At 38.9% G+C, this 27,147-nt stretch overlaps 1 protein-coding gene across 8 annotated transcripts in view; it reads right to left on the reverse strand.

The window, feature by feature from the left end:
• Positions 1 to 10,102: 10,102 nt before the first annotated feature.
• The window catches only part of LOC143027418 (luc7-like protein 3), a 261,462-nt gene continuing 244,417 nt past the window's right edge, over positions 10,103 to 27,147 (reverse strand). For all 8 annotated transcript variants that reach the window (XM_076188733.1, XM_076188712.1, XM_076188716.1 and 5 more), the window contains one exon: positions 10,103 to 10,561. The gene's annotated coding sequence lies outside the window, so the exon portion shown is untranslated. The remainder of the gene's footprint in view (positions 10,562 to 27,147) is intronic.

Here is a 27,147-nt window from a genome sequence, read left to right on the forward strand (position 1 = left end):
TCCTAAAATACTTGTTAGCGGTTTATTGGCTAAACTGAATTTTCTTCTTTGATCAGAATATAGGACATTCGGTAAGTATATGCCTCACTGTGATGTTATTACAATTGGAGCACTGGGGGACCTGTCTCTCTGCTCCACTAGTTAGGAGGTACTTGTGGGTTAGGTATGTGTGCCCTATACGTAGGCGTGTTAAAACTATGCTGGACCTTCTGTCCATCCCTGTATAGGTCCAGGGGCTGACAGAAGGTCTGATTGACTTTAGTTTAAAATTATTGTTCGTGTTGGACCATTAGTCCTGCCACCTGATCCTACAGTATGATCTAATAAAAAAAATTTAGGTCTTCGCAGGGAACCTTTAAAGAGCGGGAACCCGGGGTGGAAGCTGCCTGTTTGGCAGCTGTATCAGCTTGCTCATTTCCACGAATTCCCACGTGTGAAGGAACCCAGCAGAACTTTGTCAACTTGTTTTAGAGAGTGCAGGAGGACCAGCCAATTCTGCACCTCTTGGATAAGTTGATTAGAGGGTATCAATCCTTGTAGTACTGTCAATGCACTTTGGGAATCACAATAAATAATATATGATTCCTCATTTCTGCTTGTGTTAAAAATAACTTTTAGACAGCTATAGATAGCATAAATTTCTGCATTAAAAATTGAGAAGTGATTGGGAAGGCTCTTATTAATTATTTTTTCTCCAAGGATGATAGCACATCCAGTTCCAGTGGCCGTTTTTGACCCATCAATGTATACAGCAATCGAGTTGTTGTGTTCAGAAATATGGGCTAAGAAGTTACTTTTCAGTTGAGCACTTGAGCTGATCTTTTTGCTTTCTTTCATTTGGCAAATGTTTATAGGTGGCCTACACCACGGAGGGTATTTTGCAAAAGTGATTTCCATAACTAGAGGAGGAATAAGGCCTACCTCTCTTGTACTATTGTTTAATCTCACTTCAAGGGGCTTAGGCAAAGTAGGTTTAGTGGGTGCTCTGTCGATAGGTTGTTTTATATACTTGTAGTTTGGATTAGAATGTGTAGTTAGTGCTCTTGACATATATCTGAGACCCTGTTCTTCCCTTCGAATGGAAAGAGGGGGAAAACCAGAGTCCACATAAAGACTTTCAACAGGAGAAGTCTTAAAAGCCCCAGTACAAATACGTAGCGCCATGTTGTGTACTATATCCAGTTTTTTCAATAGTGTCTTACATGCTGAGGCATAAACCTGAGAGCCATAATCAATCTTACTTAGGCATATGGCTTGATATAATCTTAATAGTGTAGTACGGTCAGCTTCAAAATTCATGCCACTATCAACTTTAAAAATGTTACATCGTTGTTTGACATTAACTGCTGTCTCATTTATATGGTCAGCAAAAGTTAATTTTTTGTCAAAAACAATTCCTAAATATTTAACTTTGTCCTCATATATTATAATTGAGTTTTCTAAAAATAATGTTGGGATGACTTCCCTTTTTTGTGTTCTACAAAAGCGTATAGCTTTAGTTTTTTCGATAGAGAATTTAAATCCTTTATTATTTGCCCATTTAGTAGCAGCATTAATTGCATTCTGAATTTTGATACAGGCTTCAACTGCAGTAGATTTACTACATATAAAAACAATATCATCTGCGAATGCTTGGCCAATTACTCCATTAATGTCAACACTAAAGAAGGTTGGGCTAAGGACACTTCCTTGTGGAATACCTTCTTCCTGTAGATATTCTGATGATAGGGTAGAGCCTATTCGCACTTTTAAATATCGATTTGATAAAAAATCTTTGGCAAAGTTAAACATATTGCCACCGATATTCCAATCTGCTAGCTGTTTTTAAATACCGGCTCTCCAGGTAGTGTCAAAAGCCTTTTCCAAATCGAAGAACACTGCAATGGTCTGATTTCGGATTGCAAAAGCATTTTGTATCTCACGTGTGAGATATAATAGGGGATCCAAAGTACTTCTGTTTTTGCGGAAGCCATATTGCCTCTCTGATAATAAGTTCTTTGATTCTAGGAGCCACACCAAACGAATATTCACCATTCGTTCATAATCTTAAAAATACAGCTGGTAAGAGGTATAGGCCTGTAACTTTTGGGATCACTAGGGTCTTTTCCAGGTTTCAAAAATGGAACTATAACAGTTTTTTTCCACAACTTATAAGAGGTTCCTGAACACCAAAATTCATTAAAAACATCAAAAAAGAATTTTTTAGACTCCCGAGGTAGATGGGAAATCATTGCATATGTGATATCATCTCCAGGTGCTATTGGTGACGATAAAGATAAGGCATGTTCAAATTCGATGATGTTAAATGGAGTGTTATATGCCTCAGCATTAGTGCAAGCAGGTGGAGTAACTACTGTTGTGTTCCTTATACTGTGGAATTCAGGGGAGTAGTGACTGGCACTTGAGATATTTGAGTAGTGCTGTGCAAATGCCTCTGCCACTTCTCTTGTATCTGATATAACAACTAAGTTGATTTTTAGAATGGGCAGGGGGGAGGGGGAAAATTTCCCTGATAGTTTGCGTATTCTGTCCCAAACTAAAATAAGTGGGGAATTATACTTTAATTCTGATATGTATCTTATGAACGTCTCTCTCCTTGCTTCTTTGAAAATTTGCTTTTGTTTAGCAAGGTTTCTCTTGTATATCAACCTGTTTATCAGGATTGGACGTCTTCGATAACGTTTGTAACAGGCTCTAGTAATTTTTCTGCTCAAGGCACAATTACTATTCCACCATGGTATCAGTGGACGTCGAGGTTTCCCTGTTGTTTTGAGAATTGATAGCATAGCTCCTCCAGTCATTATACTACTTAGATATTCGTATGCAGCTGAAGGACTAGGGAAATCATTAGCTTTACGAGTGACTTTGGTGGATCTTTCATAGTGTTGCCAATTTGCTTCCTTTGTCTTCCATTTGGGCAAACATGGGGAGGGTATATTTTGGACATACTTAAGATGTATGGGAAAGTGGTCACTTCCATAGGGATTGTCATCCACTGACCACTGATAATCTAATCTTAAAGATGATGAGCATATTGTAAGATCAATTGCAGAATTGGAGTTGTGGACTACATCAAACCTTGTGGGAGAACCATCGTTCATTAAAACTATATCATTATAGTCTAGTAGTTCTTCAATTAAAAGTCCACGATGGTCGCATCTATTTTCTCCCCATAATGTATGCTTTGCATTAAAATCCCCCATTAAAATGAAAGGTTGAGGTAGTTGGTTTAAAAGTGATTGTAAATCGTTAACTTCTTAATGCCTTGGATTACCATCTCTGTCCACTAATCGAGATGTTGTTGTTCCAGTGATTGACTTAAGTGCGTTAAGTCTGGGTGTGCATTTGTTTTTATGTTTGTGATGTGTTGTTTGAAAGACATGGATGTATCATATGTTACACCAAGAATTTTCGGTGTGTTTGTGTGTGGTATTAGTGTTGTTGATGTAGAGATGAGGTATGTATTTGTGTTCTTTTGTCCAGTTGGTGAGAAGTGTTGCTGTAGATTTGGTTGGAGCTATTTTGAGTCTGTTTGTGATGAACCATGTGTTGAGTGTGTCAAGGTATGGCTGGATTATTTCTGCAGCTTTGTCTGTGTTACGATGTGTGCATGTGATTGTTATGTCGTCTGCGTAGGAAGAGATTTGTATTTCTGAGGTGTCTGGCGTAAGTCATGCATGTATAGATTAAGGGGGGCCACCCCGGTGAATTTTTCACGAATATTTTTAAAATATCACTTTTCACTTTTATCGGCTCAAGATGTCAGTCCTACCCGAAACTATCACTTGGTGTTTTTTTTCTGAAAAATATTCCCCCCCCCCTCAGATGCCATTTTTAAATGACCCGGGGTGTTGCGTCATAGCCTGACGCGTGCGCTAGAAAATGAGGTATCATTCAATGCTTATAACTATGTAGAACTATCATTAAAATAATTTTTTCTTTATATAAATTTCGACAAAATGGCATCTCTTCCCCGCATGCATGTGGTAAATCCTAGCTACTCACGTCCAGTACATACGGAGACATTACAGATAACGCAATGCTGCGTTCCTGTAATATTTCTTTTATATTCGTCTTGCAAGATGACTTACAAACGTAAGCTTACGTTATCGAGGATATCCAACTTCAAGAAGAGTAAAGGGCATCAAGACTCTTCAGATCAAGGAGAAATTAGCAAAGAAATTAGCAGAGATGAAGGGGAGAGAGCGTGTTATCGCCGTCCGGCTTATCACCTCCTCCTCCGCCACCACTCCCACCCACGCCACAACAGCAGTCACCCCCCCCTTTCTCTTCATTCTCAAAGTCAACAATATATACACAATCATATGTGAAAATTTCATGCCAATCAGATGAATACACATGGCAGGAAAAGGAAAAAACCGAAAAAAAAAAACCTTTAGAAGCCGATATCTCGAAATGTTGTTTTTTGAACTTCAAATATTTTCACAAAATCGGTAAAAACTCTGATCAACTTATGTTAGGTATCAATGTCAAAAAAAAAAAAAAAAAAAAAAAAAAAAAAAAAAAGGGATTAAGAACTAAAAAAAAAAAAAAAAAAAAAAAAAAAAAAAAAATTCCTTCAAAGACAAAACAAGAAATTGAAAATCAAATCCAACAAAATGTAGATATATAAACAAAGTTTCTATGATAATTTTTTCAAAGCAATTAAGTGAAAAATGAATCTTGTGAAACAAGAAAAAAAAAAAAAAAAAAAAAATTGTAGCCACTACTATTCATCAAAATTTCATGAAATTTACAGAATAGCATTTCTTTATACCAACAAACAACATATTAAAATTTCAAAGCAATTGGATGAACCAGAAGTGAGATATGAGCCCAAGGAGTTTTTGGGGGTGGCCCCCCTTAAATAGTGTGGGGGATAGAACTGAGCCCTGTGGTACTCCGTTCTTAATGTTTCTGATGTGCGATGATTGGCCATTATATGACACGTAAGCATTCCTACCTGCCAGATAATTGGCCAGCCATCTTTTGGTGTTATTGTGCATGTCTGTGTTATATATCTTATTTGTTAGGTTGTGGCGGGGGATAGCATCAAAAGCTTTACTAATGTCTAATGTCATAAGAAGTGTTCTGTGATGGGGCCTATCTGAATTGATGCCATCTAAAATTCTTTGTGTGAGGTTTGTCAGAAGAGTGTTTGTGGAGTGTAGTGGCCTAAAACCGTGTTGTGAGTCAGCAAGGGGAATATGTGGTGTATTAGGCGTTCAATGACTTTAGAAGGGGTGCAGAGAAGTGTGATTGGGCGGTGCGATGTTGGGATTGTTGGGTCTTTGTTCGGTTTTGGAATGGTGGTTATTTTACCATGCTTCCAGATGTTGGGTATAGTGTTGTGTGAATAGCTGTAGTTTGCAATGTTTGTGAGTGCATGTATACCTTGTGGTCCAATGCGTTTTAGGTGGATGTTGCTTATGTTATCAGGGCCACAGGCAGATGAGTGCTTGAGACTATGTATTATGAGTTTTGTCTGACTGTCTATGAAGGGTATATAGTCTGAGTCTGTGGGAAAGTCTTTCTTACGTCGAATGGTGCGTCGGTCGTCAGGGTGAGAGGTGAGATGGCTTGTCTGTGCAAAATGACGTATGAGTGCATTTGCCTGTTGTCTGTTTGAGGGTAGATTATCTGTTGTTGTGATTATTGCTGCGTGAGAGCGTGTAGTGTTACTGTTGGATAGTGTAATGCTGTTGAGTGTTTTGTACAATTTGCTGGTGTTTGTTTTGTGATCAAGTGTATTGATAAAGTTTTGCCAATTTTGTGTTTTTTGTTCATGTATTTTATTGGCAATCACAGTGTTTAGTGTTTGTATTTGGTCTGCTATGTTTTGAGGGATAGGTGTGGGGGTACCGTGTTTAAGTGTGTCACGTTGTCTGATGAGGCTTGGGATTTCTGGTGTGAAGTTGGGGTTGTGTGATTTTCTGTTGCCTCTAGGGATGTATCTCTTGTCTGCATTTTGTATGATTGTATTAAAAATGTGCACAGCATTGTTTATGTTTGTGATTGGTGTACTGTTAAGTGTTTCAAAATGTTGTTCTGTCTCTTCAGTAAAAGCTTCCCAGTTAGCTCTCTTGTAATTGGTGTAAGTGTGTCTGTGGCCAACTGGGGTGCATCTTGTTTTGGTGGTGATGATGATTGGAAGGTGGTCAGAGCCAAGGGTTCCGACCACTCTCCATGATGTTGTTGGGGTTAGGCAGGGGGAGCAAAAGGTGATATCAGGAGAGGAGGGAGTGTAGAGGTCTACACATTTGGACAAAACAAACTAATATAACAATATACAAACAATGTTTACGCTCAGTGTTGAATTATGCGAGTCCTGCATGGGCTCCTAATCTCAGTGAAACACACCACAACACCCTTCAGATCATACAAAACAAAGCCCTAAAAACAATTACAGGCTGCACAAATACAACACCTACAGACCATTTACACCATGAAACAAAAGTCCTCAAAGTCAAGGACCACCTCGACATGAGAGGCACACAAACACTTGCTGCAGCCACCACAAACACATTACACCCGCTACACTACATAGCAGAACACCCACACACACCAAGAAACATTAAAACAACACCCAAAGACCTTTATCACGCACAGATACTCTCTTCTCTTCCTCCACAACCACCAAATACCAGCCTCCGGAAACATATTCATAATCATATCACTCACCGCTCCATTAACACACTGAAAGACAACACACTGCTGCATGCCAGACCCCCTGATATCCACCCTTCTGAATCCTCTCTCCCACGAAAGGACAGAGTCCACTTGGCCAGACTGTGGTGCGGTCACCACCCAGCACTTCTAAGCTACCAGAAGAGGCTGGATGACCGCGTTGTGAACAGCTGCCCGGGATGTAACACTTCACCCCATACCATACAACACATAATGGAAGACTGCATTATACACAATCATGCACACAAACAACACAACATACGCTCTATAAAGGATTTGTGAGAAAACCCAGTTTCGGCTATGGCATTCCTTGGGGAGACGTGACTGCTCGGACAGACAGTCTAGGGAACGACAACAACAACAACTAATAGAGATTCTAAGTCAGGTTCTAGATATAGGGAGCACAAAGTGATCCATTTATTAATGAAGATTTGTGTTGCACAAGCTTGTAGTATTGTGTTTAATTGTACAGCTTTTTGTGTTAATGACTTGGTCAAAATAATACTTGTGCCACCATGAGCACGTTCACCTACAGGTGGGGATTTGTAGAATGTAGTATCCACAGTTGGGTATAACATTGCCCAGTTTAGTTTCTTGTAGACAAATGGTGGCTAAATTATGTTCTTTAAAAAGAACCCGGATCTGTTCTCTATTTGAATGGAAACCTCGCATGTTCCATTGACATAGGGCCATTATTTGTTATTGGATGGTTTTTTATTTGGTTTTCCAGGTATGGAATGGTTTATTTTGGGAAGATTCGGTTTATGTTTTGTAGAGGAATATGACAGGTTCTCGAGAGTTCTGCTATTTCCTTTCTTTGGTGTCCTACCATGATGTGAAGATTTAGTTGATGGTGAGGGAGTACGGGGTCTCTTTTGTCTTTGAGGCTCCACCTCCACATCTTGCACCTGAGCTGTACGAGTTGCTTTGATCAAGGTGTCATTCTGGGAGTTATCCAGATCAGGTGGTAAAGCTGTCCGAGAGGTCTTTCGTGAGGCCTGAGAAGTTCCCTGGAGAGGGGTTTTGGTCAAGGGGTTATTCTGGGAATTACCCAGATCAGGCGGCAAAGCTGCCTGGGAGGTCTTTAGTGAGGCCCGAGAAGTTCCCTGGAGAGGGGTTTTGATCAAGGGGTCATTCTGGGAATTATCCAGATCAGGCGGTAAAGCTGCCTGGGAGGTCTTTAGTAAGGCCTGAGAAGTCCCCTGGAGAGGGGTTTTGATCAAGGTGTCATTCTGGGAATTACCCAGATCAGGCAGTATAGCTGCCTGAGAGGCCTTCTGAGAGGCCTTTGGAGTCCCCTGGAGAGGAGACGAAGGAGCTTTCCGAGATGAAGTCTGAGAAGTTGAATGCACTTCAAGCTCAGAGGGGGAAGGCTGAAGTTTTGGATTGGATTTTATAGGTTTCCTTTTAATTGAATTTCCATTTTTTAGAACATCACTATATTGAGGTCTACTGAACTGAAGTCTTTTTGCCTGGCCAATGCTTAGATGTTCTGCTTGAGCTTTCTCTATAGCTGCTGTTTCCTTTTTAAATGACTCACATTCTTTATATCTAGCACTATGATTTCCCTTACAATTTATACATAATGTAGGATTAGAACAATCATCTTCATGTTTTTGTAATGAACAGGTTGTACATAGCTGATCTTTTGTGCATACCTTTGATGAGTGACCATGGCCAAAACATTTGAAGCATTGTAGTGGTCTATGCTTAAAAGTTCTGACATGAAATCTTTCTCTGTCAATGTATATTCTGGAATTTGATCATTTTTAAATGTAAAAATAATCATTTTTGACTTTGGTACCTTGAAAAATTTCCAAATTTTATCATCACACATTTCAAGTAGTTCCTCATCAGACAGGTCATATAAATCTTGACTGAAAACTACTCCCTTGGCATAACTAAAATTATTGTGTGGTTTGACCTCTTTTATTATATCTGTGTTTTTAAGTTTAGAAATCATGTGCCCTTGTCTATAAGACCTTGTAGAAACCAAAAATCTGTTCTTTCCGAACCTAGTAATATCAGAGTTGTTAATTGTTCCTACCATTGACCTCAAATGTTTTTTGAAATGGAAGATATTACAAAATTCTGAATTTGTTGAAACAATTAGCCACCTGGCAGGCAGAGGTGTCCTCTCAGCACTTTCGCTTTTGTTTTGTCCCATTTAGGATGGGTCCGGCGTAGTCACTCTGCATGTGTACTGGATAGGGAGAAAGGAAGTCGATAGCCTAGTACCTGCCTCGCAAACATGCATTCCCCAGTCGGTGAGCTTTCGGCCCTAGCAGGGAGTAGTGACCTCACGGTATACATCCCCACTTGACTGGGTTCAGACATGTAGCTTGGGAGGCACCAAGATACCAGAACCTTCCTTAACAAGTATTAGAGAAAGATGGTGAAAAAGGAGAGTAGGGTAGCAAATATGAAGGATAGGGATAGGGGAGTTCACAAAGGAAAAGGGTGAGGGACCCCCTATCTATTCACTACCCCCCCCCCCCCAAAAAAAAAAAAAAAAAAAAAAAAAAAAAAAAAAAAAAAAAGGGCTCAGTTTTCATCTGGTAGCTCGGGGCTGACCTCTCCAGTATGGTTGCACCTGGCTGGCACAGCTCAGCCCGTCCTTACTACATGCAAGCCCCCCCCCCCACTACATCAAAGTACTGGGCCTCGGGGGGGGGGGGGGGGACACACTGGCTTGGAGGCAGTGTTTGTTAGCAATTGCTGCTCTAGTGGTCAGAGTTGAAATCCCACCCAGGGCTGAAATAATTTCAATATTACTTCGCTGTGATCCAGTACTCAAACTCTTGTGGGCAGGGAGTTGGGGGGGGTGTACTTATGGTCACAGCATTACCCATAGATTGGGCATATACAAGCTCTCATCCAGGAGGGTAAGTGTAAATCACAAGTCCAGCACATGATCCAAAACCATGATGAATCAAACCCCAACCCTAATCCACCTTATCTTACCTTAGTTCCTCACTGCCCAGGTTGAAGTAATGCAGCAAGACACAGCACAACCAGTGGAGGGTCACTTCATTTACACAATAACCCCCTCCCTGTCCCCTCATGCTGAAAATAGAGAAGATCGGGGAAAAATCCTTTGGGCTGCATAAAAATATCATTCATACACAACCATTTTCCACCCACCCCTATCTTCTCCCTTCCTTCCTTGACCTTCCCTTCTTGTTCAAAACCCTTTTTCAGCCTTTCCATTACTTATATTTTACAAAAATATGGTAGAAAAACATGTTTTGACAAATACAATGTCTTGGCACCTTTTCAACACCGAAGGTGCTAAAAGACAAGTCTTTTACTGTATAGAGATCGCTGCATCCATATCATTTTAAACTAACCTATTTGTTTTAGGGCCCAAGCTTCCTAGCTACACAAAACTAAGGACATAATCAAAGGCAGTATATATTGGGTAACAGTTTATTTTATGATGTCAAATCCACAGCAAACTTTGTAAGACCTGGAATGTGGCAACTGTGATCAACAAAGGAGCAGTAAAAACTCCAATACTTAGCACTTCTTGAAACTGATTTAACTGATCTTGCCTCCACAGCAAACTGAGGAAGCCTTAGACCTACAAACTGGAGCATCAACACCTGGAGTCACCCTTGGTCCCACCTTCTGACTACAATGCCAATCAGTGAGACCACAGGTGGTTTGAGGTTTCATTCTTATAAGTAGTTGTGAAGAGGTTGGCTTGCCATATACACTAAATATCGCACGGTCACCTGGTACACAGCTGCAGATGTGGGAAGCAGGCAGGGACAGCTACAGCAGCAACAACAGAACAGCTGCAGGTGTTGTGGGAGAATCCTTGAAGCTGTTAATCGACTTTCATCCTGCACAGGTCTCCACAAACAACAGCCTGCAAAACATGTAGCAAAACCACCACTCACTTAATCAAGCCTCTATGTTCAAGTTGGATGGCAAAAAAGGGAACCAACATTAATGGGACTCTCCTAATACATCATTGGGGCTCTTTCACTCTCATTTCTTTGCTTGCTACCACATATTCTTCTAACCCCAACCAGAATCATGAAAACCTCCCTTGCCCAGCCCAGTTACCCCTAACAGCATCATACCACTCACTCTTCAGCAAGCACTCCCTTAAAAATCTATCACCCAGCCCAAACCCTACCAGCTCCCCTTCCTGGACTTACTCCAGTCAATCATCATTCAACATATGGAACAAGGGAGTGATGTAACAAAACATCAATGCTGCAACTTCACAATTATTGAGACCTGAATGATGACTTAAAACAACTTGCAACTTCAAACATCCAACTTAAGCTACTCTCCTGAATGATGTCTTCACTCCACCCTTGTGTTCCGCTACTGTGAAATACCCGTTCCCTCTAACAGTTATGATTAAATCACATGTTTGCCCCCTGTGGGGACATTTTTTTGTACAGCACAAAGGAAAATGCTCATCATGTTTATCACACTGCCCATCTCTATATGAAAAATGTCAAACCCACGTTTACTATCACTACACCCAACTTTCTAAAATGAAAGGTTATGAAGGACCCCCAACCCAACACCCCAGGGGAGAGTGCAGCAACCCCACCACAACACTTACCTGTACATATACCGATGCCAGAGCAGCAAAAAAACAAGCAGCCCAGCATGGCTCGGTGTCGCCACACCTGTTTAGGCTCTTGGGTTGTGGGAGAAACACACGCCAGCATACACATTAGCACACACGTGGCCTCCCTACATATAGGATAAGATCTCCCTCTCCTCCCACCCTACCATGACCACACTTATTCCACTCAAGCTTGGGAACCACAAGGTGTACAACCCAAGGTAAAATCCACCAATGGCATGGGTTTACACCTAAATGGGTGCACAAAGTAATTCTTAGGTTTACATCTGGTGAGATGCCCAGTATGAACAATTGGTGGGGATGTTAAACCCAGCACAAAATAATAAAACCTTAATGGATTTTGAGTCTTACCTCATCAAGAGTGCTCTATAGCTAAAGCACACAGCTCTCACTGATGTCAATTTAGTGCCCTGGCATTTAAAGGGGAATAATCTGGTGTATGTGTGTGTGTATTTACCTAATTGTATTATACAGTAAGGCGAGCTATGCTCAATGATCCATTTTTGTATCTTGTAATATCTAGTTTGTTCTTAAATTCTTCTATGGTGTTTGCACACACTATTGTTTTGTCCAATTTGTTCCAGACATCCACCACTCTGTGTGGATTTTTTTTCTTTCTTTTTTTCTAAAGATCTTTTCTATAACTTATTTTCTCCTAACAGGAGAACATTTAATCCTTTACTAGTCAAAAATATGACACCTCTACCCTGTTTCTATTTTTCATCCAATGGCTGTATAGACCTTGTCCTGCAGTACTTGATGGTAGTGGACCTTTTAATTTCGTACTCTCAATTCCCATTATGTCTGGTTTCTCTACTGCCAGATAGTTGTTTAATTCATTTACTCCTCAAATCATGCCATGTTGGTATATTTTATTTTTATTTTTTTCCTCTCCTTTTTATATGTTTCCCCGTCTGGGGTATTGGCTGCTTGTTATTGTGGCAAAGTAGCATGCAGTTGATACTTTAGGGTCTATATGGGGTGCCCCTACGGACCAGAGCCACACATCATTTTGTCTATGATAGAGGAAAACTCTGTTCATAGAGAAATGATGACACTTTTATACTACGACTGTCCCTCCGTTATGCTGTCCTCCAACCCCTTGTTGCTGTCCTGTACCATTTCTCCGAGTATTCCTTTTCTGTGATGGGGGAATTCCCTGTGGTGGGGGAAAAGAATACTGCCACCAAGTATTCCCACTTGGATCGTAAGAGGCGAGAAGAAAGGGACGGGGATTGGGACTAGGCATCCTTCTCCTTGTAGCCCCACAAGGGAAATTCCTAAAAGAAAAAAAGAAGGCATAAGAGGGGCTGGAAATCCTCGGACCAGCACCCTAAGGTTTGGGTCTTTTAATGTGCGTGGATGTGGTACAGATGAAAGATGGATGTGTTGGCTTTGAGTGAAACTAAGCTGAAAGGGAAGGGTGAGTGTAAGTTTGGGAGTGTAAGTGGGAGGTTATCAGGAGTGAAGAGAGGGCGAGGGAGGGAAGGGGTGGCTATTCTAGTAAGTGAAGAGATAGGTAAACGGGTAGTGGAGTGGAAGGAGGTTTCCTCAAGGATAATGTGGATGAAGGTGAAACTGGGGAAGGAGATGTGGGTCTTTGTAAGTGCATATGGGCCTGGCAGTGAGAAGTGTGTAGAAGAAAGGGAGGCCTTTTGGATAAATCTAAATGAGTGCATAGAGGATTTGGGAGGAAATGTCAATGTGATAGTACTGGGAGACCTTAATGCTAGGGTGGGAAATGGTCCATTCGATGGAGTGGTTGGGAAATGTGGAGTTCCAGGAAAGAATCGTAGTGGAGAGTTGATGGTGGAAATGTGTCTAGAGAGTTGATGGTGGAAATGTGTCTAGAGAGTTGATGATAGCAAATACAGTGTTTCAGAAGAAAGTCAAGCATAAGTACACATGGGAGAGGGTGGTGGAGGGAAGGGTGGTAGATAGAGCGCTAATGGATTATGTAGTGGTAAATAGGATTATGATAGGAAGAGTTAAGGATGTACATGTGCTAAGGGGAGAGGGTGGGGGAATATCAGATCATTTTTTGGTGGAAGGTAAGTTGAACGTGGAGGATAGATGGAGGAAGAGGAAAGGGACAAAAGGTAGGGAGGTTCTTAGAGTGAACTCTTTGAATGAGAAGGAAAAGGAGAAGGAGTACAGAAAGAAGCTGAAGGAGGAGTGGGAGGGAGTAAAGGGTAGAGTAGAGCTGGGTGTGGAGGAGGAATGGGGATGGTTCAAGGAGGGAGTCATAAAGTGTGCAAGGATGGTGTGTGGAACAAGAAGGACAGGGGGAAATAGAAGAAAGGGTAGTGAATGGTGAGATGAGGAAATAAAGAAGGTTATAGAAGAGAAGAAGCGAGCTTTCACAGATTGGTTACAAAATAGGATGAGGGAGTCATATGAGAGGTACAAAGAAAAGAAAAGAGAAGTAAAGCAAAAGGTAAAGGTTGCAAAGAGGAGAGCAGATGTGAAATAGGGTAAGAGTTTGACAGAAATTTTTGAAAGTAATAAAAAGATGTTTTGGAAAGAAATTAAGAGAGGAAGAGGAGGCGAATCAAATAGAGAAGAAAAGGTAAAAGGTACAGATGGAGAGATGATAATGGAAGAGAAGGCAGTAAGGGGAAGATGGGCAGAATATTTTAGGGAGTTGCTAAATGTGAAGGAGGATAGGGAAGGAAAGATTGCTGCAGTGGGAAGTGCGAAGAAAATGAGTGATGAATGAGGAGAATGGAGGAGAAATAAGGAAGGATGAGGTGAAGGCAGTTAAGATGATGAAAGCAGGTAAGGCACCTGGTCTGGATGGATGCCATGCGGAATGTCTGAAAAAGGGAGGTACAGTGATGGTGGACTGGTTGGTGAGGTTATTTAATGTTTGTTGGAGAGAGGGTAGAGTACCGGAGGACTGGAGGAGTGCCTGTTTAGTTCCTCTTTACAAGGGAAAAAGGGAAAAGTGTGAATGTAGTAGTTTCAGAGGGATTAGCTTGTTGAGTGTAGTTGGGAAGGCTTATGGGAGGATCTTGATTGAGAGGATTAGGAGAGGAACAGAGGGAGTAATTGGTGAGGAACAGTATGGATTTAGGACAGGTAGAGGTTGTGTAGATCAGATCTTTGTGGTAAGACAGATATGTGAGAAAGCTATAGGAAAGGGGAAGGATGTTTTTTGGGCTTTTATGGATCTGGAAAAGGCTTATGATAGGGTAGACAGGAAGGCACTGTGGGAGGTTATCCAGATATACGGGATAGGAGGAAAGATTCTGGGAGTTGCCAAGAGTTTTTATGAGAATAGTAGAGCTTGTGTCAGGATTGGAAATGGAGAGAGTGAGTGGTTCGAGGTAAAGGTGGTACTTCATCAAGGATGCGTTATGTCGCCCTGGCTGTTCAACTTATACATGGATGGGGTGGTGCGAGAGGTAAATGCAAGGGTAGTGGGCAAGGGATTGGAGATGGTTAAAGAAAATGGAGAAAAGTGGGAGGTGAGCCAGCTGTTGTTTGCGGACAACACTGCGCTTGTGGCAGGATCAGAGAAGGGATTGAGGAAGTTGGTGGCAGAGTTTGGGAGAGTATGTGATAGAAAGCTAAAGATAAATGTGGGTAAAAGTAAGGTGATGAGATGTACAAGGGGTGAAAGTGGCAGTAGACTGGAAGTGAGCATTAAGGGAGAGCGACTGGAGGAAGTGGATAGTTTTAAATACTTGGGTGCAAATGTGGCAGGAAAAGGTGGAGTGAAGGTGGAGGTAGAATGTAGATTGAGAGAAGCGAGTAAATGCCTTGGTGGATTAAAGAGTGTAATGAGGAATAGACATTTGGGAATGGATGCTAAGAGGAGACTGTATGAAGGAGTGATTGTGCCAACAGCACTGTATGGGGCAGAAACATGGAACATAAGAGAAGAAGAGAGAAGTTTGAATGTGTTTGAGATGAGGTGTCTGAGAAGTATGATGGGGGTTACTAGGCTAGATAGAGTGAGAAATGAGGTGAGGAGAACAGGGGTGGAAAAGGAGCTGGGAGATAGGGTTGATGAAAGAGTATTAGGATGGTTTGGACACATGGAAAGAATGAATGAAGACTAGTAAAAGAGGTGTGGAAGGCAGATGTGGAGGGAGTGAACATGAGGGGACGTCCTAGGATGAGGTGGATGGATGGGGTGAAATGGGGCTTTGGGGAAGAGGGGAATGTCTGTTGAGGAAGGATGGGAGAGGACAGAAGATGGGTGAATGGAGAATGGTTGTATATGGATGATGTGATTGCATGAGGTGGAATGGGCGGGTGGATGGGGGGTGAGGTAGTATGTGTGAGCAAAATTTGACGCAGCCCGAAGGGATTTCTCCCCGTCCTCTCATTTTATGCAATGGGGGGACGGAGAGGGGGGGGTCGCCGATTTAATGAAGCAGCCTTGCTGTGGATGTGCTGTGTCTTGCGACACTGCTTCTGACCCAGGGCAGTGGACAAGGTGCAGAGATGACCCGTCATTCAGGAGGCGCTAAGATAGGAGGGAGGGTGGAGTGTATTCAGGGATGGAATGGGTGGGAATGATTTTGCCTTTTTCTTTTTGGCTACCCCCCTTGTAAGGGGAAAAAAGCCTTGGTATATGTTTGTATATAATTGTCTCAGCCTTAGGCCCAGAAAAAAAAAAAAAAAAAAAAAAAAAAAAAAAATTCTTTTCAGTCTCTGTTCTTCTCTCATTTTTTTTTCGTTTGCTTCATTTCTGCCTTTTCTTATTCCTCATTGCTCATATCTTATTATCAATACAGTTTTGTAATTTTCATTATTTGCCAGATTTGCTGTTTTTGAACAGTACCTCTGCTATATATATTATATATGCAATTTTATCAGCCTTAGGTCCAGTAAAAAAAAATATATATCTATATTAATCTTTTCAGTCTGTTCTTCTCTCATTTCTTTTTTATTTGCTTCACTTCTGTCTTTTCTTATTCCTCATTGCTCATATCTTATTATCCATACATTTGTATAATTTTCATTATTTGCCAGCTTTTCTGTTTTTGACAGTACCTCTGCTATCATTTGAGAACTTAGTTTGATTTTTAGTGGTATACATTGTTTTTAGAGTATTGCCCCATCCTATGTACCTCTTCTATCTCTTTGTCCGTTACCTGTCCCTCCACTTGCATCTCTTTCAGAATTTCTTTTGCAATTTCTTTCTCTTCTTTTTTCTCTTTGGTATTTAGATACATTATGTTTTCTTTAATACCATAAACTACAATGCACTTTTTTTATCCACTCTGTTTCACACCAAGATTTCTTTTTCCTTAAGCATTTCTTTAGCATTTTCTTCCACTTGTTCCACTTTCCATTTATTTTTTATTTCTTGGATATCTGTCTCTTTGTTTCTTCAACTCTCTTGGTCACTGCTTGCATTTGTTTTTTCACTTCTTTTTCAGAGCCTCATTTTTGTTTCTATCTTCATTATTCTTTTGTTTTCACTTCTGACCATGTTTAATGCCTTTTTTAGATCATTAAGCTCCCTGTTAGTCTCATCGTTAGCTCTTTTTAGTTGGTTCATCTCTCTGTACATTGCCCTGTATTCAGTTTTCAGATACATTAGTTCCTCCATCAATTCAGCAATATCCCAATTTCTAAGGATATTTCTATACCTAGATTATCTTTCCAATTCTAAACCTCTACCAATTATTCCACCTTTATCTTTATAAACCCTGAAAATGCATTATTATCCAACCTTTGAGTAGATTTTGGGATATCAATCATACCACACCTGCTTACATCCAAACATCTCTTTGTTGGTTCACTTTTTTGTCTCCATTCTCCATTTTGTGTATCTAACACTAATGTTGAATACAGACGCTCCTCAACTTACGTTTCAGTTACGTTCCGAACAGCCGAACGTAAGTTGTTACTGTACTATACATCCGTAAATTCTATTACCATATCTTATAAAACACCCCTAAATCATTAATTATACACATAACATTGTAAAATAATAACATTAATTTCAAATAAATTAAATTCAAGCAACATAAATTGAGATGGTGGAGGAGGAGGGGAGGATGAGGCAAGGCACGTTCAGTCTGTCGTTTGTGCCATGTAAATATTGGACGCAGCTAAACTAAAAAATTCACAAAAACATTTTTACCATTTTTTTTTACAGTCAGTTCAAACGTAAAACGAATGAACGTAAGTAGAGGAGCGTCTGTACTCTTATTTTATAATTTTGGTGTGTGTGTGGTTGTTCATCTCGGTGGTTATATTTACCCAGTTGTATTATACGGGAAGGGAGCTATGCTCATGGTGACTCGTCTTTGTATCTCTCAACATAAAGTTTTTTCTTAAAATCTTGAATAGTGTTTGCACACACTTTCTTTGTCTAATTTGTTCCAGGTATCTATCACTGTGTGGGAAGCTATTTTTTTTTTTTCTCTAGACCTCTTCTGTAATTATCTTTTTTTAGTTTCTTTTCATGTTCTCTTGTTTTTTCTTTGTCCCATTTCAATAAATCATTCTTATCTAAGATTTCCATTCCCTTCATAATTCTATAGTTAATAGGTCTCCACTTTCCCTTCTTTGTTCCAGAGTTGGTAATTCTAATTTGGAAAGTCTTTGTTCATATGTCATTTTGGAAAGAGTTGGCACCGGTTTAGTTGTTGCTCTTTGTATTCTTTCTAATTTTTTTATATTCTTTTTGGTACTGAGTGTCCATAGGGTTGCTGTGTACTCAAGTTTTGGTCTTATTAGTGTAATTATTTATTTTTTATCATTTCTTCGTCCAAATGGGCAAATGCCACTTTTATTGACCTCAATAAGTTGTAGGTTTCTCCGATTATATTATTAATATGCTTATCCAGTGTCACTCCAAGGTCTTTTTCAGTTTACTTTTTTTTACCTCTTCACCAATTTTATAATCTCTCAATATTCTGTTTTTACTTTTTCCAAATTCCATTATACTACATTTTTTGATATTGAATTTCACTTCCCACTTTGGAGTCCATTTCCAGATCTTGTCCAAGTCTTGTTGTAATGGGTTGCAATCCTCCTCAGTTTTTACTTTCTTTAGTACTTTTGCGTCGTCTGCAAAGAAATTCATATAACACTACTCCTTCATCCATGTTGTTTATATATATGGCAAACATGATCGGGGCCAGTACTGATCCCTGTGGGACACCACTTTTCATTTCTTCCTAATTTGAGAATTCATCTCTAATTACTACTCTCATTTTCCTCCCAGTCAGGAACTCTTTCATCCATTACAATAATTTTCCTCTGATACCACCTATTGATTCTATTTTCCTTAATAGTTTATTGTGTGGTACCTTATCGAATGCCTTTTGTAGGTCCAGAAAGGTACAGTCTGCCCAACCATCCCTCTCTTGTATTATGTCTATTCATCTTGAGTAGAAGCAGATCAAGTTTGTTGTACATTATCTTCCTTGTCTGAATCCAAATTGATTTGGATTCAGTATAGTTTTTTCTTCCAAATGTTTAACCCATCTATTTTTGACGACCTTTTCACAAATTTTTGCTTGCTACTGTGCTTGTCAGGGAGACCGGTCTGTAATTTGATGGGTCTTCCTTGTTTCCTCCCTTATAAATTGATACAATGTTTGCATTCTTCCAGTCCTGTGGCACCTTTCCTTCTTTAAGTGAGGATTTAATTATATTGTATATTTTATCTGTTAATTCCTCCATGCATTCTTTCAGTATCTAATTTGCAATTCTGTCTGGACCATGTGATTTTCTGACGTCAAGGATTTTGATTTGGTCACTGATTTCCTTCTGTGTTACAGTTATTTCTTTCATTGAGGGGGATATCTATTTCCTCACAGTTAGGCAAGTTTTCTATTGTGAATACTGATTTGAAGGGGTTGTTCATAATTTCAGCCATTTCCAGTTCTTCTGTATATTCATATTTACCTTGGTGCAGCCTTTCTATTTCTTGTTTGTTCTTCAGTTTGCCATTTACATACCTATAAAATAGTTTAGGTTCTTCCTTGCATTTTTTTTTTCATAGTTTCTCTCTCCATCTCTGCATATTTTTACATAATCAGTTCCTAGTTTGATGTACATTAGCCATTTGCTTGTTTTCTTGTCCCTTTTCCATCTTCCAAGCTTTGTCTCTTTTATCCTTAGCCTCACTACACCTTTTGTTGTACCAGCTTTTTATGTATTCCATTTTTTGTTGTGGTACATATTTATTCACTCCCTCATTATAAATTTCTTTTAGTATATTCCATTTCTCTTCCATCCCTGTTTCTTCATTTAGGAATTTTTCCCAGTTCGCATTACGAAAGAATTTTTTGAGTTTCTCAAAATTTGTTTTGTTGTACATTAGTCTTCCTATTCTATGTCTACCATTTCTGCTTTGATCCATTTGCTCTTTCAACTCAAATTCTATTAGTACATGGTCACTCTTCCCTATCGGAGTTTTGTAATAAATTTTATAGACAATCAGGCTCTGTTGTAAGTATTAAATCCAGTCTTGATGGTTCTTTACTACCTCTGAATCTGGTATTTTCCATTATCCACTGAGTCATTGTGTATTCGATAGTCATGTTAAGCAGGAAGTTGCCCCAGAGTTCCTCTCTGCCCTTCACTGTCATTTCCTCCCCTCTATAATCATCCAAAATGTCATTAATATCTCTATTAATCATTATATTTCTATACCTGGGTTCTCTATACATTTCTAATCCTCTATGCATAATATTTCCTTCCCCTTCAAACCCTGAAGAAAAAAAAAAACCCACCTCTTTCAAACCTTTGTTATTCCCTTGGTGTTTGAGAAAGACACCATCTTTTGAATGACACCAAGCGGAGTCTATTCTTTCTTCTAAGCATCTTTTGGCTGGTTCTTTGTCTCTCGGAGTTTCTTTGCTGCTTTCCATTTTATATATATATATATAAAAAGGTAAAATGGAGATACAAAGACATTTACATTTTGGTCCCAATGACCTTTCACTTTACTGTATCTATTCAAACAACCAGTGTGCTTTCAAATTCGTTCGTGAATGAATCACTAACTAGCAGCTCAGAGCATTCATTCTGGTATGTCCTGCTTCGACCGTGTTCACTGTGTGTGAGTGCACACACACGCATCTGTGTGTGGTTGTGTGTACATCTGTGTGTGTGTTTACCTAGTTGTATCCTATGGGAAGGGGAGCTATGCTCGTGGTGTCCCGTCTTTGTATCTAGTTTGCTCCTATATTGGTGTATAGTTTTTGCGCACACTATTGCTTTATCCAGTTTGTTCCAGATATCCACCACTGTGTGGATACTTTTCCCTCCATATTTCTTCTATAATTATCCTTGAGTTTTTTTCATGTCCTCTTGTATTATCCCAATTTAGCAAGTCCTCTCTATAAAGGACTTCTGTACCTTTCCTAATTCTGTAAATGGTCAGTAGGTCACCTCTTTCTTTTCTTTGTTCCAAACTAGGTAATTTAAATTTAGCCAGTCTCTCCCCATTTGATAGTTTTGAAAGTGTTGAGGCCATTTTTGTAGTTGCTCTGAGGATTCATTCTACTTTATTTTCTTTTTGTTACTGGGTGACCATATTGTCTAGGCCTTATTAGTGTGACTAGTAATACTTCTAACAATTTCTTCATCTAAATAAGTAAAAGACTCCTTTATTGACCTTAGCAAGTTGTAAGATTCTATGACATTTTTGTTTATCTGTTTATCAGGGGACATGTCATTTGAGATAATCATTCCCAGGTCTTTTTCAAATTTAACTTTACTTCTTTTGTTCCAGTTTTATATTGTCCTAATATTATTTTTCTATTTTTTCCAAACTCAATTACCGTATGCTACATTTCTTTTATGAAGTCTACTTCCCACTTTGAGCCTCATTTCCATCCCTGTAAGATCCCTCTGTAGTGATTCACAATCTATTTCTGTATTCACTATCCTCGGCAATTTAGCACCATCTGCAAAGAAGTTCATGTAACATTCCACATTTTCATCCATGTCATTCACATAAATAGCAAACATTATTGGAGCCAATAACAATCCCTGTGGAACACTAATCACCTCCCAAGCTGAATTCTTTTCTCTGAGCACCACTCATCTTTTATCCTTCCTATGTTTTCCAGTTTTTTAAATAATTTTTTGAGTGGTACTTTGTCAAAGACTTTTTGTAAGTCTAGGAAAGCACAATCAGCACATCCATCCTTTTCTTGTATTATATCTAGTCTTGAGCAGAATCAGATTAAGTTTGTGGCACATGATCTTCCCTGTCTGAATCCAAATTGTCTTGGGTTTATATTATTTTCTTCCAGGTGTTTTATCCATTTATTCTTGATAATGTTTTCACAAATTTTGGCTACATTACTTGTAAGGGAGCCGGTCTGTAATTTCTTTGTTTCCTCCTTTACATATTGTAACAATATTGGCATTTTTTTCAGTCATTCTTTTGGTATCCAATTTGCAATTCCATCTGGGCCATGTAATTTCCTGACATCAAGGTTCATTAGTTGATCCATTATTTATTTTTGTGTTATCGTTATTTCCCTCATGGGGGGGTGATCATATTTCAATTGCTTCACCCCAATGGTGTATTTTTTCTCTAGTGAAAACAGATTTGAAGTGGTTGTTTATGACATTAGCCATTTCTAAATCTGTATATTCTACATTTCTGTGGCATAGTTTCACCATTTCCTGTTTATTTTTAAGTTTACCTTTGACATATCTATAGAATGGTTTGGGTTAATCTTTACATTTTTCTATGATGTCTTTTTCGTAGTTTCTTTTTTCCTCTCTGCACACTTTTATATATTCATTTCTATGGTTGATGTATATTTGCCAATTTCCATTTTTTTTTTTTTTTAGTCTTTTTCCATCTTTTTCAAGCTTTATCTCTTCAATGTTTCACCTCATTGCATCTTCTGCTGAACCAGCACTTAATGTACACCTTTCCCGTTTCTGTCTTGGTACATATTTATTCACTCCATTATAAATTTCCACCAAAATCATCCATCTCTCTTCCATTTGTGTATCTTCTATGAAATTTTTTCCTAATTTGCATTTTGAAAGAATTTCTTAATTTTCTCAAAGTCCGTTTTGTCGTACATCAGTCTTCCTTTTCTGTATTTCCCTCTATATATATTTCCTCCTTTCGACCTCTATTAGTATGTGATCACTCTTTCCAAATGGTGTCTTGTATTCAATTATATCTATAATTTCAGGTTCTGTTGTAAATATTAAAATCTAGTCTCGATGGTTCTTCATTACTTCAGTATCTGGTATTTTCTTTTAACCACTCTGACATTGTATGTTCTATAGTCATGTCAAATAATACATTTTCCCCATAGATCTTCACCTTTTACTGTCATCTCTTCACAACAGATTTCCTTGCAGTTAAAATATCCCATAAGAACCAGGTTACCTCAATCCTTCAGCATCTTGTTTAATGAATGTCTTGTATCTTCTAACATTTTTTCTCTCCCTCTTTCCAAGAGTCCATTTTTGGGGGCACATAAATCACCACACTTTCTAATTTTTATGTTGCTGTCTTCAACATTTATCACAATCATTTCCACAATTTTTACCATCTATAACCTTTGTCTTTAGCTTCATTTCCTAAAATCTTCTCTCTTTTCCTCAAGATTCATTTCTCTTTTTACATACATATACCAAGGCTTTTTCCCCCTTACAAGGGAGGTAGCCAAAAAGGAAAAGGCATAAAATCATTCCCACCCATTCCGTCCCTGAATACACTCCACACCCCTCCACCCTCCCTCTCATCTTAGCACTTCCTGGATGATAGGTCATCCCTGCACCTTGTCCACTGCCCTAATCACTCCTTCATCCATTCCCAAATGTCTATTTCTCATTACACTAAAATCCACCAAGGCATTTACTCGCTTCTCTCAATCTACATTCTACCTCCACCTTCACTCCACCTTTTCCTGCCACATTTGCACCCAAGTATCTAAAACTATCCACTTCCTCCAGTCGCTCTCCCTTAATGCTCACTTCCAGACTACTGCCACTTTCACCCCTTGTACATCTCATCACATTTTACACACATTTATCTTCAGCTTTCTTCTATCACACACTCTACCAAACTCTGTCACCAATTTCCTCAATCCCTCCTCCAATCCTGCCACAAGCGCAGTGTCGTCTGCAAACAACAGCTGGCTTACCTCCCACTTTTCTCCATTTTCTTTAACCATCTCCAATCCCTGACCCACTACCTTGAATTTACCTCTCGCACTACCCCATCCATGTACAAGTAGAACAGCCAGGGCGACATAACGCATCCTTGACGCAGTCCCACCTTTACCTCGAACCACTCACTCTCTCCATTTCTAATCCTGACACAAGCTCTATTACTCTCATAAAAACTATTGACAGCTCCTAGAAGCTTTCCTCCTATCCAGCATATCCGCAAAACCTCCCACAGTGCCTTTCTGTCTACCCTGTCGTAAGCCTTTTCCAGGGTCCATAAAGGCCAAAAAAAACATCCTTCCCCTTTCCTATAGCTTTCTCATATATCTCTTTTTATCCATATATTATTGTAATGTTCACTCTTTGCTAACTTACCTGATTGTGCCAGTATGTCTTCTACCATTTGTGATCTTAGTTTTATCTTTAGGGGTTTTCTTTAGAATATTTTCTCATTCTATATACTTCCTCTTATTTCTTTTTCTGCTTCTTAGTCACCACCTTATACTTATTTTAGAATTATTTTTGCCATTACTATTTCTGCTTTTCCTCTCGAGTACCTAACCAATGTTTTTCCTTTAGTCCATAGACTACAATACACTTTCTCCCATCCACTATCTCTCTTACCCAATTTGCTTTTTCTTTTGTTACATGACTAATTGTGCCCTTTGCATTTTCCTTCATCTGTTATTGTACTATTTCTATAAAAGCTATCTCTTCAATTTCTCTATTTTAATTCCATAAGTGTGCATGTATTTACCTAGTTGTACCTGGTTAAATTACACGGAGGGGTAGCTATACTCATGGTGACCCATCTCTGTATCTCTCCGCATCATGTATAGTATTTGCACACACTACTGTTTCATCCAATTTGTTCCAGACATCCACCACTGTGTGTGGAAAGCCATTATTCTTATTTTTTTTTCAGATCTCTTCTATAACTGTCCATTTTGAGTTTCTCTTCCTGTCCCTTGTTTTCTTTGTATTTAGTAAGTCTTCTCTGTCAAGGACTTCCATGCCCTTCATGATTCTGTAATTGGCCAACAGATCACCTCTTTCTCTTGTTTGTTCCAGGGTTGGTAGTTCCAGTTTGGCCAATCTTTGCTCGTATGTCAGTTTTGAAAGTGCCATCTTTGTCGTTGCTCTTTGGATTCTTTCTATTTTCCTTATATTCTTTTTTGTACTGGGTGTCCATTGTGTCACAGCATACTCCAATCTAGGCCTTATCAGTGTGACTAGTATTTTCTTTACCATTATCTCATTCAAGTAATTAAAAGCTACTTTTATTGATCTTAATAAATTCTAGGTTCTATGACTACAGTATTTTTGTTTATCTGCCTATCTGGGGACATGTCTTTGGTGATAATTACTCCTAGGTCTTTTTTTAAAAATCATCTTTCTTTACTTCCTTTTCACCTATTTTATATTGTCCTGATATTCTTTTTTTACTTTTTCCAAATTCTATTATATTACATTTCTTAATGTTGAAGTCCACCCACTTTGAACTCCGTTCCCAGACCTTGACCAGACCTCTCTGTAGCGATTAACAATCTATTTCCATATGTGTGTTTACCTAGTTGTATTATATGGGAAGGGGAGCTCTGCTCGTAGTAACCCGTCTTTGTATCTCTCAGCATCTAGCTTGTTCTTAACCCCTTCAATACGGGCCACATCGCACGTCTGGCAGCATTAGCTGCTAGACGTGCGATGTTGCGTCATAATACTTGCATTATAAAAAATAAAGTCACTGCTCTATCGCTCCTTCTCTTTCACCCGTGAATTTTGATAACCATAGAAAATATGATGAAGCCAGTTTACAGAGTATGGGGATCACGCAGGAAAGACTACAATAAATATAAGACGCCAACGTTGGCATCCTCACGTACCCACTTGCTCCTCATGATGCCTACGTAGGCATCACCATATGGAAGGGGTTAAATTCTTGTACAGGTAGTCATCGACTTACAACTGATCGACTTTACGACGAGATAATGTAATAATATTTACCATTTAGTAGAGTAATAGAATTGCAATGTTATTTCTGGGACTGCAGTACAATTACTCCGCACGCTGCAAGATGCGAGTAAGATAGTTTTGGCAGGCTGCCGGCAGCGTCAGCATCCCAACCAGCTAAATATTCTTTCGTTTTGTTTGTTTGAAGTAAAATGTTTCCTAATTCCTAATGCATTTTGTATTTTTATGTTTTGTAATTAATAAAATGTAACAGTAAAACTTATTCTATGCCTAGGCTAGTTTGTTGTCGATAACAATATGTTCGGTACAGTACGTTATCGAAAAGAATGTGTTTTGAAATAAAAATTTTCCTATATTTGCCTTGCATTTTGTATTTTCATATGTTTTGCAATTAATAAATTGTAACAATAAAACTTTTTTTTTACGCCTAGTCTGTTGTCGATAATATGTTCAGTACAGCATTTTGTATTTTTATGTTTTGCTATTAATAAAATGTAACAGTAAACTTTGTTTATGCCTAGTCTGTTGTTTATAACAATATTTTCGGTACAGTACGTAAATGAAAAGAATGTGTTTTGAAATAATTTTTTTCCTAATTTTGCCTTGCAATGATTTTAATTTAACCAACAAAAAAGTATTTGTAGGTCAAAGATGACAGGACTTTATTCAGTATGCGTAGGCCTAGGCTACGTTTCCTAACGAAAATGATAAAAAGTTAATGAATATTAAACGTAGCTCAAAGATAATAAGATTTTATTCAGTATGCATATGTTTCCTAAAGAAAGTCTGATAGTAAAATAATACAAAGGTTAAAAAATACAGTATTAAATATCATAGGTCAAAGATGATAGGATTTTATTCAGTATGCTTAGGCCTTCACTTTTGTCTTTAGGATGTGTGCCCCGTGGGGCTACAGGGAGAAGGATGCCTAGTCCCTCTCCCCGTCCCTTTCTTCTCGCCTCTTACGATCCAAGTGGGAAAACTTGGTGGCAGTATTCTTTTCCCCCACCACAGGGAAACTTGGTGGCAGTATTCTTTTCCCCCACCACAGGGAAATTGTTTTTATGCCTTTCCCTTTGTGGCTACCTCCCTTGGAAGGGGGAAAAAGCCTTGGTATATGTATGTATGTATGCTTAGGCCTAGGCTACGTTTCCCAAAGAAAATCAGACAAAATTATAAAAAGGTTAAAAAATACTATACAACATAGTTCAAAGATGCTAAGATTATTTCAATATGCTAAAATATACAATATATACATACAGTAACAAAAATAATATTTAAAGGATAATACATATATATATATATATATATAAAAAGGGTAATATATATTGTATATATATATATAAAGTCCAACTTGCATCCAGATCGGCTATGACCTGTCTGTCTGAACCGAACTCGGTTGTAAGTCTCTTTCCCCTTTTTAGATCTCTTCTATAGCTGTCTTTTTTTATTTTCTTTCCGTGTCCTCTTGTATTTCTATCATCCCATTTTATCAGATTCTCTCTATCAGTAATTTCTATGCCTTTCATGATTCTGTAAATAGCTATCAAATCTCCTCTCTCTCTTCTTTGCTCTAGTGTCTGTAGTTCAAGTTTTGCTAGTCTCTCTTCATATGATAGTTTTGAGAGTGTTGGTGCCAATTTTGTAATTGCTCTGTATTCTTTCAAGTTTTTTTATACATTTTTTTTGTACTTGGTGACCATATCGTTGCTGCATATTCTAGTCTTGGTCTTATCAGGGTG

This window comes from Oratosquilla oratoria, chromosome 1 (assembly GCF_046742065.1).
Source record: "Oratosquilla oratoria isolate Oo_2021 chromosome 1, ASM4674206v1, whole genome shotgun sequence".
Lineage (NCBI taxonomy): Eukaryota > Metazoa > Arthropoda > Malacostraca > Stomatopoda > Squillidae > Oratosquilla > Oratosquilla oratoria.